Below are 14,739 nucleotides of genomic sequence, written 5' to 3'. Positions count from 1 at the left end.
CTTGTTTTTGCTCACTGTAGAGAGCTTCTCTATCTTTGGCTGCAAAGAATATAATCAATCTGATTTTGGTATTGACCATCTGGTGATGTCCATGTGTAGAGTCTTCTCGTGTTGTTGGAAGAGGGTGTTTGCTATGACCAATGTGTTCCTTGGCAAAACACTATTAGCCTTTGCCCTGCTTCATTCTGTACTCCAAGGCCAAATTTGCCTGTTACTCCAGGTGTTTCTTGACTTCCTACTTTTGCATTACAGTCCCCTATAATGACAAGTACAACTTTCAGGGGTGTTGTTTCTAGAAGGTCTTGCAGATCTTCATAGAACCATTCAATTTCAGCTTCTTCAGCATTACTGATAGGACGTAGACTTGGATTACTGTGATATTGAATGGTTTGCCTTGGAAATGAACGGAGATCAGTCTGTCATTCTTGAGATTGCATCCAAGTACTGCATTTCAGACTCTTTTGTTGACTATGATGGCTACTCCATTTCTCCTAAGGGATTCTTGCCCACAGCAGTAGATATAATGGCCATCTGAGTTAAATTCACCCATTCCAGTCTATTTTAGTTCACTGATTCCTAAGATGTCAAGGTTTACTCTTGCCATCTCCTGTGACATTTGTAGGTATATTCTCAGAGCATTTTTTTCTATAAGATTTATTAAGCAATCTATTAGTCTTTAAATCAATGTAGAATATAAGGAAAAGGATATAGGTACCCTGAAGTCTCAGTTGGTAAAGAGTCTGCCTGCAGTGCAGGAGACCTGTGCTAAATCCCTTTATTGAAACAATCCCCTGGAGAAGGTAATGGCAACCCACTTCAGTAATCTTGCCTGGGAAATGCCATGGACAGAGGAGCCTGCAGGGCCATAGTCCGTGGGGTCTCAAGAGCTGGACATGACTGAGCAACTAAACCACCATTCTTTGCGTAATACACCATTCCTGTAACTATTTCCAGTCTGTTATCTCATACTGAATGATAACGTGCTAAAGTAGCAGCAGTTCATTGAACAAACTACTCTAATCTAATACACGTTTCCTATTGATTACCAGGAAAAGAACAACTCATTTTGGAGATAGAAAACTTTGGTTACTTAATAACAAAAGATTAAATTCCAATATGTGAGATAATGGACAAAAGATAAACACAGATGTATATAACTAAATTCCATAAAATGCTTGTTTGAAATAGAAAACTGTAAACTGTAGTGAAATCTACTAACTGCCCTGAAGCTTTTTGTTGGGAGATACAATTCATCCCCTGCCTTCTCATTACCCCTAATTCATGGATCCCCAGAAGCTCTTCTCTAGGCTGTTAGGTGAGCAAGTGAAGATTTGCCTTCCTATATATGTTTCTCTCTGAAGACCTATGCCTCCTTGAAGTGAGAAAAAGTCAAATGGGTTTCCCTGGTGGCTCAGTGGTAAAGAATTCACCTGCCAACGCAGGAGTCATAAGTTTGACCCCTGGGTCAGGGAGATCCCATGGAGAGGAAAAGAACTCTTACTGCATTTGCTGATTCTCAATTGGCTTCAGCTCAAAATATTTCTTATACCAAAGTGGCATATTTTTTCATGACATGTTCTAGACCCCTTAAACAATTTTCTGACACTTACTTTAAATTATGAAAGCTCCTTATTAGGAGAACACAGGATGCTGTTCTAAAGTCTAGCATCAAAATAACTTTCGTTATTTTTGTTATTCCTGGCATATACCTTAATTTCTCTCCTCTTAAATAATCTTTGCCTATTTTCAAGTTTGGCTATATTCTTTTTAATTTTCTCTATTATATGCTTTAGTTCACTGTATGGCAGTATAGTTTTACTACTGCCATATTTTAAAGTGTTTTAAATATGCTCTTTCCACTTAGAGATCATCTTAGCCCAGGTTCCCTAGAAAACAGATTCTGAGGTGGGGGAAGGAAAATACAGTATGTGTTATACGTTAACATTTTAATGGGACTGCAATCACAGGGAAGCAGGAAAGAGTGAAAAGGGGAAATGAGGCAGAAGTGAGAAAAGGTTAATTGAAAAAGGGTTTCACCTATCTGCTCATGACTTTGTAATAAGAATGCATTCCAATTATATCAACTGGCTTTCATGGCATCCACCATGAAAGATGTTAAGGCAGTGCACTGATCCCCACAGTGCAATGAAATGAGTTGTATATCTAAAGCAAATGAACAAAAACACAGAGGAATTACTGAAGTATAATGTTAATATTTTTTCCTTAACAGAATAATTATCATTACTTTAGCAATTAAAAATATCTCAGAATAAAGATTAGTGAGGAAAACCTTCAAAATATCTATACTCTACCATCCTGAAGGAGATAAGTCCTGGGTGTCCATTGGAAGGACTGATGCTGAAGCTGAAACTCCAATACTTTGGCCACCTCATATGAAGAGTTGACTCGTTGGAAAAGACCCTGATGCTGGGAGGGATTGGGGGCAGAAGGAGAAGGGGACAACAGAGGATGAGATGGCTGGATGACATCAACGGCTCGATGGGCATGAGCTTGAGAAAAATCCGTGAGTTGGTGATGGACAGGGAGGCCTGGCGTGCTGCAATTCATGGGGTCACAAAGAGTTGGTCACGACTTAGCGACTGAACTAAACTAAACCATCCCTAGAATGTAATATCACAGTGTCTTGAAGCTGAGAGCTGCATGTAGAGCTAGAGCTAGAAGTGTGCTTTTTGTGAACAATGCAAGTATACAAAAAGTCAAAAAGAAAACGAAGTCCAATTGACCCTCAGCTTCAAATGAGTGTTCAGATACCTGTGCATATTAAATTATATTGGCTAATTTCAATCATTTTGGGGGGATGTGCTTTTAACTAATACATTCATAATTTCCTTTTAATTTAGGAACTTTTAAAATAAATCACCAGAACCTTAAACTATTGAGAAATTTAAAAATGTTGTACAGGGGGTATACTTTCTTAACAAAGTAACTATAATTCCATAACCATTAGTAGAGATACCAATTTTATCAAACACCAAAATCCAAGAATGCTGCCTTTCAATCAGTTTTTGTTTTTTTTTTTTTTAATTTACAGTTCATGGAGCACCATAATTACTATTTTAATGATAGTAGAAATATAAATGAATAAATAATTATCTAAGTAAGTAAACATTAGTCACTCAGTCATGTCTGACTCTTTGCAATCCCATGGACTGTAGCTCACCAGACTCCTCTATCGATGGAATTCTCCAGGCAAGAATACTGGAGTGTGTAGCCATTTCCTTCTCCAGGGGATCTTCCTGACCCAGTGATTGAACCCAAGTTAAGCAATAAAATATAAAGTTATTAACTATAAGCAAGGTGAAAAGACAGCCTTCAGAATGGGAGAAAATAATAGCAAATGAAGAAACAGACAAAGGATTAATCTCAAAAATATACAAGCAACTCCTGCAGCTCAATTCCAGAAAAATAAATGACCCAATCAGAAAATGGGCCAAAGATCTAAACAGACATTTCTCCAAAGAAGACATACAGATGGCTAACAAACACATGAAAAGATGCTCAACATCACTCACTATCAGAGAAATGCAAATCAAAACCACAATGAGGTACCATTACATGCCAGTCAGGATGGCTGCTATCCAAAAGTCTACAAGCAATAAATGCTGGAGAGGGTGTGGAGAAAAGGGAACCCTGTTACACTGTTGGTGGGAATGCAAACTAGTACAGCCACTATGGAGAACAGTGTGGAGATTCCTTAAAAAACTGGAAGTAGAACTGCCATATGACCCAGCAATCCCACTCCTGGGCATACACACCGAGGAAACCAGATCTGAAAGAGACACGTGCACCCCAATGTTCATCGCAGCACTGTTTATAATAGCCAGGACATGGAAGCAACCTAGATGCCCATCAGCAGACAAACGGATAAGGAAGCTGTGGTACATATACACCATGGAATATTACTCAGCCATTAAAAAGAATTCTTTTGAATCAGTTCTAATGAGATGGATGAAACTGGAGCCCATTATACAGAGTGAAGTAAGCCAGAAAGATAAAGACCAATACAGTATACTAACGCATATATATGGAATTTAAAAAGATGGTAACGATAACCCTATATGCAAAACAGAAAAAGAGACACAGATGTACAGAACAGACTTGGACTCTGTGGGAGAAGGTGGGATGTTCAGAGAGAACAGCATTGAAACAAATATTCTATCAAGGGTGAAACAGATCATGCCCAGGTTGGATGCATGAGACAAGTGCTCAGGGCTGGTGCACTGGGAAGACCCAGAGGATGGGATGGAGTGGGAGGCGGGAGAGGGGATCAGGATGGGGAACACATGTAAATCCATGGCTGATTCATGTCAATGTATGGCAAAAACCACTACAATATTGTAAATTAGGCTCCAACTAATAAAAAAAAAATGTAAATTTAACAATGTATAATTAGGGGGGAAAAACTGACTTAATAAATTATTAATATGATGTGTAATTACAATAGTTATTGTTTCCTAAGTTGCTTAGTATTTTAGGGGTATTGAACATCCAGCATAAAATTCTCATATATTATTTATATAATTCTGATTTAGTTTCTTTAATGATAGTGCAAAATTCTAGTCTTATGTCTTTGACTTTTTAATTTTTAAATAAATATATTTGAATAAATAAATATATTTTAAAAATATTGTTGATGCCACAATAAGACGTGCAACTCTCAACTCAAAGCAGAAAAATATAACAGTCACTTGCATCTGGGATTAAAATGTGGAAATTTTTAACTTTAAGGATGAGTTTTCCACAACCCAAACCCGGCTCTAATTGGAAAGTTATTGATAAACTGGGCTTTCCTGATGGCTCAGATGGTGAAGACTCTGTCTGCAATGATTGCTTTACAGAAATGCTCTGAATATGTGTTCTGATATTAATATATGCTGCCTTGTAGTCTATAACCATGCAGAGGCAAATATACCTGAGATAGCCAACAGATTTTAATAATTCACCTGTTGAAGACATAAGCAAATTAAAGTAGTATTCTATTGACTTGATATTTGAGATAAAAATTATTATGATGTTTCACAATGCACTGACTACAAAGCCCGAACACCATGACTGTTGAAGTGTCAGACTGCAGCGAATTTGTTACTATCTTTATTTTTCTTTTCACTCAACTTTTATAATTAAGAAAACACATTCGGCACTTGTTTTTACTTTCTTTTTTTTTTCAAACTCACAATGGCAGGCATTTAATGAAAGTGTACCCATACATATACATGCTGTTCTTTCGAAACATCCCACTCTCACCTTCTCCCACAGAATTCAAAAGTCTGTTCTGTATTTCTGTGTCTCTTTTTCTGTTTTGCATATAGGGTTATCGTTACCATCTTTCTAAATTCCATATATATGTGTTAGTATGCTGTAATGTTCTTTATCTTTCTGTGTTTTCACTTTCTTGACAATATATTTATTAACAAAAAATGCATGATGCAAAAAATATCTACCTCTTAAAAATACTATTTGCTGTCATGGTTAAACATGCTTGACCAAAAATTTTCAGATGGGATATATGTATATGCCTAAATAAGAGGCATTAAATTTGATGGAAGCATTAAAATTGTCCCGGCTTCAGTTGTGTGTGTGTGTGTATATATATAATTAATTAATTAATTTAGCATCTTTTATAAAATAGTTGATGTTAGAGATGAAGGAAATATTGTTTGAGAAAAGAGAGAATGGACGTATTTAATTTCTGCGTAGTTAGCCACTATTAAATTCGTCTTTGGAAATACTAGAGGAAATGATGCAATCTCACATGAAGGCAATAACGTAAAATCTATCGTTCTGCTGTATTTTCAGGTTTGTTTAGGGCTGTTTTTAGCATCACCATTTCAAATACAAAGGTTTAAGAAAGAATTACCTTTACACATGTGTACTGAATTAATTTTAAGAAAGGTGCATTATCCTCCAGGAGCAATGTTTTTACCTAAGAATTGTGAAGTTTATTGTATTACTAATTGTTTAATATACTGAAGTTAAAAATGTTACACAGGGAATATACTTCCTTAGCAAAGTTAACAGTATTTTAAAATCCTGTTTCAGGAAGTATATTGTCTGTGTGTTGTGAGGGAGGTGTGTTCCAAATGTGTCTTGCAGTAATGTAATTCAAATATGGGAATCTTTGGATGGGAAAGGTTTTTTGTTTGTTTGTTTTTAATGTCAGGAAGTAATTTTGTGGAATAACATTAAAATTATAACTTTGAAAAGTATTAGATTTTCCTGAAATAAAATCTGATAGTTCAAATCAATGTTTGGTTATTTGTTTTTAATTCTTAGAAGAATTTAGAAAAAATAAACCTAGTTAAGCAAGTTTTTTAAAAAAATTTGTTTCTTAATCCTCAGAAGATTAAACATTGCTTATGGAAAAAAAAAACAGCCAAAATAGTCAATAGTCATTATTGAATAGTCAATCTAGAGAGAAGAATAAAGCTGTAAGTATTATGCTCCCTGTTTTCAAACTATACTACAGAAGCTACAGTCATCAGAAGAATATGATATTGTCACGAAAACAGACACATGGATCAGTGGAACATAACAGAAAACCTAGAAATGAGCCCACACTTATATGAGCAATTAGTCTATAAAAAAGGAGGCAAAAATATACAATGCAGAAAAGACCACCTCTTTAATAAATGGTGCTGGGAAAACTAAATACCCACATGCCAAAGAATTAAATCGGCTTACTTTCTCACACCATGCGTGAAAATAAATTAAAATGGATGAAAGGATTAAATGTAAGACCTGAAACCATAAAACTTCTAGAAGAAAATAAAGAGAGTGACATTTTTGACATTGGTCTTAGTAGTATTATTTTTTGGATCGGTCGTCTCAGATAAGTAAAACAAAAGCAAAAATAAATTAGTGGGACTACATCAAATTAAAAAGCTTTTGTTAAGTGAAGGGAACTGTCAACAAAATGAAAAGGCAAGCTCCTGAACGGGATAAGGTATTTTCAAACAATATATCCATCAAAAGGTTAATGCCCAAAATGCTCAAAGAATTCATACAATTCAACATCAAAAAATTTTTAAAAAGCTTGATTTAAAGATGGATAGAAGATCTGAACAGACATTTCTCCAAAGTAGACATATGGATGGCCATCAAGCCCATGAAGACATACAACATCATTAATGATCAGAGAGATGCAAATCAAAACTGCAATTAGATATCACCTCACATCTGTCAAAATGGTTATTATTAAAACGATAACAAATAATAAGTGTTGTCAAGAATGTGGAGAAAAGCAAACCCTTGTGCACTGTTTGTGGGAATGTAAATGGATTCAGCCACTATAGAAAATATTATGGAGGCTTCTAAAAAAATTACAAATAGAACTACGATTCAGCAACTCCTTTCCTGGGTATTTATCTGAAGAAAAAAGAAAACACTAATTATACATGATATATACACCAATTCCTTGGAACCTCTGTTTATCATTTATTATGGGGGAAAAAGTGAAAGTGTTATTAGTCTCTCAGTCATATCTGACTCTTTGTGTAGCCCATCAGGCTCCTCTGTCCATGAAATTCTCCAGCCAAGAAGACCGGAGTGGGTTGCCATTCCCTTCTCCAGGGGATCTTCCTGACCCAGGGATTGAACCCGGGTCTCCTGCATTTCAGGCAGATTCTTTACCATCTGAGCCACCAGGGAAACACCAATAATCATTATATACCATATGAAAGAAAATAACAAGGCATTGAAGTTCAGAATAATGTGACACGACAGTGCCTACTTTAAGAAAATGATTGGAGAGGTCCTCTCTGTGGAGGTAATCTTTTTTTCTTTTTTTTTAGTTGGAGGCTAATTACTTCACAACATTTCAGTGGGTTTTGTCATACATTGATATGAATCAGCCATAGATTTACACGTATTCCCCATCCAGATCCCCCCTCCCACCTCCCTCTCCACCCGATTCCTCTGGGTCTTCCCAGTGTACCAGGTCGGAGCACTTGTCTCATGCATCCCACCTGGGCTGGTGATCTGTTTCACCATAGATAATATACATGCTGTTCATTTGAAACATCCCACCCTCACCTTCTCCCACAGAGTTCAAAAGTCTGTTCTGTATTTCTGTGCCTCTTTTTCTGTTTTGCATATAGGGTTATCATTACTATCTTTCTAAATTCCATATATATGTGTTAGTATGCTGTAATGTTCTTTATCTTTCTGGCTTACTTCACTCTGTATAAGGGGCTCCAGTTTCATCCATCTCATTAGGACTGATTCAAATGTATTCTTTTTAACGGCTGAGTAATATTCCATGGTCTATATGTACCACAGGTTCCTTATCCATTCATCTGCTGATGGGCATCTAGGTTGCTTCCATGTCCTAGCTATTATAAACAGTGCTGCGATGAACATTGGGGTGCACGTGTCTCTTTCAGATCTGGTTTCCTCAGTGTGTATGCCCAGAAGTGGGATTGCTGGGTCATATGGCAGTTCTACTTCCAGTTTTTAAAGAAATCTCCACACTGTTTTCCATAGCGGCTGTACTAGTTTGCATTCCCACCAACAGTGTAACAGGGTTCCCTTTTCTCCACACCCTCTCCAGCATTTATTGCTTGTAGACTTTTGGATAGCAGCCATCCTGACTGGCATGTAATGGTACCTCATTGTGGTTTTGATTTGCATTTCTCTGATAGTGAGTGATGTTGAGCATCTTTTCATGTGTTTGTTAGTCATCTGTATGTCTTCTTTGGAGAAATGTCTGTTTAGTTCTTTGGCCCATTTTTTGATTGGGTCATTTATTTTTCTGGAATTGAGCTGCAGGAGTTGCTTGTATATTTTTGAGATTAATCCTTTGTCTGTTTCTTCATTTGCTATTATTTTCTCCCAATCTGAGGGCTGTCTTTTCACCTTACTTATAGTTTCCTTTGTAGTGCAAAAGCTTTTAAGTTTCATTAGGTCCCATTTGTTTAGTTTTGCTTTTATTTCCAATATTCTGGGAGGTGGGTCATAGAGGATCTTGCTGTGATTTATGTCGGAGAGTGTTTTGCCTATGTTCTCCTCTAGGAGTTTTATAGTTTCTGGTCTTACATTTAGATCTTTAATCCATTTTGAGTTTATTTTTGTGTATGGTGTTAGAAAGTGTTCTAGTTTCATTCTTTTACAAGTGGTTGACCAGTTTTCCCAGCACCACTTGTTAAAGAGGTTGTCTTTTTTCCATTTTATATCCTTGCCTCTCCAAAAAGCAGGAATAGAAGGAACATACCTCAACATAATAAAAGCTATATATGACAAACCCACAGCAAGCATCACCCTCAATGGTGAAAAATTGAAAGCGTTTCCCCTGAAATTAGGAACAAGACAAGGGTGCCCACTCTCACCACTACTATTCAACATAGTGTTGGAAGTTTTGGCCACAGCAATCAGAGCAGAAAAAGAAGTAAAAGGAATCCAGATAGGAAAAGAAGAAGTGAAACTCTCACTGTTTGCAGATGACATGATCCTCTACATAGAAAACCCTAAAGACTCTACCAGAAAATTACTAGAGCTAATCAATGAATATAGTAAAGTTGCAGGATATAAAATTAACACACAGAAATCCCTAGCATTCCTATATACTAACAATGAAAAAACAGAAAGAGAAATTAAGGAAACAATACCATTCACCATTGCAACAAAAAGAATAAAATACTTAGGAGTATATCTACCTAAACAAACAAAAGACGTATACATAGAAAACTATAAAACACTGATGAAAGAAATCAAAGAGGACACAAACAGATGGAGAAACATACCATGTTCATGGATTGGAAGAATCAATATTGTCAAAATGGCTATTCTACTCAAAGCAATCTATAGATTCAATGCAATCCCTATTAAGCTACCAACGGTATTTTTCACAGAACTAGACCAAAGACTTTCACAATTTGTATGGAAATACAAAAAACCTCGAATAGCCAAAGTAATCTTGAGAAAGAAGAATGGAACTGGAGGAATCAACCTGCCTGACTTCAGACTCTACTACAAAGCCACAGTCATCAAGACAGTATGGTACTGGCACAAAGACAGAAATATAGATCAATGGAACAGAATAGAAAGCCCAGAGATAAATCCATGAACCTATGGACACCTTATCTTTGGAGGTAATCTTGAATGAGAGATTTAAAAATTGGGAAGGATATAGTCATAGAAACCGTGAGAAAGCAAAGCAGAGCAGTATCTTTTAACTTATGTGAGGAAGTTAACAGAAATTTGGTTTAGATGGATACTAGGGTAGGATTAGATGGCATTAGACATAGATATGAGTTTGTATTTTACATCAGGTAGAATACGGAAATGAAACAGTTATGTATGCATGAAAGATAAATGATGCAATTTATAGTTTTTTAAAGCCAATCATGGTGCTTTGTTGCTATTGGAAAGTTGTAGAAATGTGGAAACACATTACAAGGCTGTTTGAGGAGATTTGGCAGTGGGTTTGACTAGGGTAGCAGAGAAGTTTATGAAAAATAATCAATAATAATAAATGTGATAGAAATATTAATGATAATACTTCATAGTGGTTGAGATTTGAAAGAGGGATGATAATGTTAAATATAGAATCTAAGTTAGATTCTATAATCAAATAAGAAAATGATGTCAGAAGATGCTTTGTATCATGAAATTATTGTGAGAATAATGCCCTAGAATTTCAATAAAATTGGATGATTGTGGGACTAAGCTTCTTGAGCAAATGAGATGGAGGCTAAGATATTTGTGGCTGGGAAGCAATTTTTTATAACAAAACTTCAAAAGTGACCCAAAATCGAGATGAAAATCTGAAGAGTGGTCAGAGCAGTAGATAGGTGAACTGGAGGGGGAGAAAGGACATCTGAAGACAAGATAAACTGAGAGACCTGAGTGTTAGATGGCTAATCCTTGTGGAAGTTGAATTCACAATGATTAATGCCAGGTAAGGGGAGGGAGGAGGACAGAGTCTTCAATTAAACAAGTGAAGTTGTTGTTGTTCTGTCTCCAGGTCGTGTCTGCTCTTCACGACCCCATGGATTGCAGCACTCCAGGTTTCCCTATTCTTCACCATCACCCAGAGTTTGCACAGGCTCAGGTCCATTGAATCAGTGATGCCATCCAGTCATCTCATCCTCTGTCACCCTCTTAGCCAAAGTACTGTAGCTTCAGCTTCAGCATCAGTCCTTCCAAAGATTATTCAGTGTTGATATCCTTTAAGATTTACTGGTTTGATCTCATTGCTTTTCAAGGGATTCTTGAGAGTCTATTCCAGCATCACAAAAGTATCAATTCTTTAGTGCTCCACTATGTCCAGCTCTCACATCCGTACATGACTGCTGGAAAGATGATACCTTGATGATACAGACCTTTGTTGGCAAAATGATGTCCTTGATCTTTAACACACTGTCTAGGTTTGTCATAGCTTCCCTGCCAAGAAGCCGTCATGTAATTTCATCACTGCTGTCACCATCCACAGTGATTTTAGTGAAGTTACCATGAAGTTAAAAGTATAAGGCTGTTGGACTTTTAAACTGAATTATTCAGCTTTAAAAACAATCTAGAAAGTGAAGTTGTAAGGAAAAACTACAGCTGCTCAGTGAATGACTCTAAAACAAAACAATCTCATCTCTAACATAGAGATTCTTTTTATTTGAGATTCTATAAACTAAAGCATAATTACTTCAATCTTAGCATGATAAAACTCTTCTAAAGCCTTAGAAAGAAAATGATGATAATGTAGAAACTATCTCCATTATAGATGCCAGCTTGACCCCAGAATCTCTATTTGGAATGCATTTTATTCTTCTAGCTTTGTTATTTTGAGCAATTGTACCACAACACATAATTCCATTTAAATAGATATATGGCACTTAATAAGAGTTCAGAATTGTTTGCTATGCCTTATTGATCTAAGCAAAAGGAAAACAAAATAATGTTATCGCTAACAAAGTGATAAAAAAAAGATTGTACAAAGGAAAATACTGTTTCAATACGGGTTCCTTGCCAAATCAGGTACTTAAAACATACTAGCAAATTGCTAAATGTTTTTCACGATAATACAAATACTGAGAGAGAAGACATACAACTTTGGAAAGACTACCGTGTATCAAGAGTTGGGCTTAATGTGGAAATGCCACCTGGTGTCTCTAGTTTATTTTTTTAATTTTTTGGCAGTCAGGCGGGGGCCTTTATTGGCTGATACACATCTACCTGCTGTGGCCGTCACAGGCGGTTGTGGGAGCAAGCGGTCCCCTCCTCCAGGCCCCCGGGGGGGGACCGAGGATTCAGGGGTCAGAACTGACACAGGAGCCCTGAACACCCAGTCAGATCAGGTAGCTTGACCTCAGGGTCAGGAACCCAGGACCGGAAAACAAGGACAGGAGGGGTACAGGTGGGCTCCCAGGTTTGGCTGGGGAGCGGGGAGGCGGAGACTGCCCGCCCTCGTCATCCCCGGATGTGTGCAGGGCTGGGCAGTTGAAGCTCCAAACCTGCCGTCCCTGCCGCTGACCTGCATCACCCCTTTTCACAGAGGGAAACTGAGGCCCAGGGCCGGAGCCCTCTCACCTGGGCCATGCCTCCCTCTCAGGCCCCAGTTCCTGCTCAGCCTCATAGAAGGCAGACGCGCACCGGGTACCAGGACTAAGATCCCCTCCCAAAGGCCTAGGTGGCGGAAGGGACCCTGAGGATATTAATAAATATGGACGGGCAGACCCCAGAGGCAGTCGGCCCAGTCCAGGCTGGGAAGGGAAGCCTGGCCTGGCCCTCCCCATGGGGCCATCACCACCCTCAGTCTGTCTCCGCTCCGCTCCCGGGGGCCAGGATCCGGTGCTGGCCGTGTGTCCTCCCTTTTGCCCTTCAGGAGGCTTGGGGTGCCCCTGGGGGTGGCAAGGCTTGTCCCCGACCCCTCTGGTTCCAGTGGACTCTTCTCACCAAGGTCTCCTTTGCGGCCAGGTTCTCCCCACTGCCCCCATGGAGCCTTGCGGGCCGGGCTCCCCTTGCAGTCCTCTTTCACTCTTCTCTCCAGCATGGCCTGGGGCTTCTTTGGGTCCAGTGGGACCTGGGGGACCCATACGTCCAGGACTCCCAGGAATGTCCATGGGACCAGGAAGTCCAGGAGGACCCATGAGTCCTGGGGGGCCTGGGGATCCAGCCGGTCCTGGGGGCCAGTGGCTGCTGGTCTCAGTGAAAGTGTTGGACAGAAGTGGGTCCTCAGGCTGGGAGATCCAGGTGCAGGGTGGTCCAACAGGATCTGGGGGCCAGGGGGGCCAGGGAGCCAAGAGGGCCTAGGGGCCCTGGAGTCCTCCTCTTTCCAGGGGTACCCACAGCTCCGGCCTGACCAGGGCTTCCTGGGGGCACGGAGCTGATGACCTGCTGGACCTCTCATTCCCATTGGGCCCCCACTGCAGGGTCTCCCTCGGGGGCAGTGGGCCCAGGAAGCCCCCCGGCACCAACTCCATCATCTCAAGGGAGCAGAGGGGGCCGCCGGTTTTCTCTGGCTCCCGGCAGCCCTCAAAGGCCGCCATCCCCAGGGCTGCCCTGGGCAACTGGGGAGCCCCAAGGCGGGGCAGGGTCCTCAGAGGGGCAACTGGAGTCGGGGGCAGTTAGCCCAGCCACCTTGGCCTCCAGCACCTTCAGGCGCTGCGTCAGTTCCGACACTTTGCTGAAGTTGAGACAACCAGAGAAGCCTGTGGGCCCGAGGGGCCATCCGCCAGGTGGCGCTGCCCCATCACCCAGGCTCCAGGAAACCAGAGGAGTCTGCCATTTCCTTGCAGCTCGGCGGCGAGGGCCCGGAGGCCGCATCTCCACTGGCAGGCGGTCACCGTCTGGTACATCACCTTGTACGTGGGTCTCACCCCCGTCTTGTAGCTCTCACTCAGTCGTGTCCGACTCCCGTGACCCCATGGACTGTAGCACGCAAGACTCCTCTGTCCATGGGATTCTCCAGGCAAGAATCTGAAGTGGGTAGCCATTCCCTTCTGCAGGGGATCCTCCCTATCCAGGGATCAAACCGGGTCTGCTCTATCACAGGCAGACTCTTTACTAACTGAGCCACCAGGGAAGCCCCTGTCGCTGTTCCCAGGGCTGGTCATCGGCCAGGGGCAATTCTGCAGCAGCCTCTGCAGGTTGGTGCGGTTCTGCACGTGGCAGGAGAGGGTGCGGGTCACCGCCTAGGAGCACCAGTTAGTTCCTGCGCGCAGAGAACCTAGCTCCTCCCGCCATCCCCGACGCTCCAAGCGGTGCTGCCTGGCAGGTGGCCAAAGCCTGTAGCAAAGCAGCGCCCAGGCCTGCGGGTGCCCATGCTGCTCCCGGAGCCCTCCCGCGGGCCCCTCGCAATAGCTCCCAGCCTGTTGTGCCGGCTCGCCTGCCTGCCCACCCGGCCAGCCACCCCAGATGTGAAGATCCTGGTTCCCAGCACAGCAGCGAGCGCGCTCTAGTTTGTTATATAACTTAACTCTGATTAAATTTATCACAGACAAATCCATGAAGCATAGGATTTTTTGAAAGTTCAAATTATGAGTGATCATAGAGCATTTGATGCTTTCGAATTGTAGTGCTGGAGAAGACTCTTGAGAGTCCCTTGGACTTCAAGGAGATCAAATCAGTCAATCCTAAAGGAAATCAACTATGAATATTCATTGGAAGGACTGATGCTGAAGCTCCAATCATTTAACCACCTTTCGCAAAGAGCTGACTCATTGGAAAAGACCCTGATGCTGGGAAAGGTTGAAGGCACAAGGAGAAGGAGGCGGCAGAGGATGAGATGGT

The 14,739-nt window shown here is 40.7% G+C and overlaps 1 pseudogene; it reads right to left on the bottom strand.

Moving 5' to 3' along the window:
* Positions 1–12,661: 12,661 nt before the first annotated feature.
* Positions 12,662–14,456, bottom strand: LOC133049969 (EMI domain-containing protein 1-like; annotated as a pseudogene).
* Between the last annotated feature and the right edge of the window lie 283 nt (positions 14,457–14,739).

Source organism: Dama dama, chromosome 31 (genome assembly GCF_033118175.1).
Source record: "Dama dama isolate Ldn47 chromosome 31, ASM3311817v1, whole genome shotgun sequence".
NCBI classification, from domain to species: domain Eukaryota; kingdom Metazoa; phylum Chordata; class Mammalia; order Artiodactyla; family Cervidae; genus Dama; species Dama dama.
The sequence above is the reverse complement of the archived record's forward strand: the minus strand, read 5'-3'. Positions and strand labels throughout refer to the sequence as shown.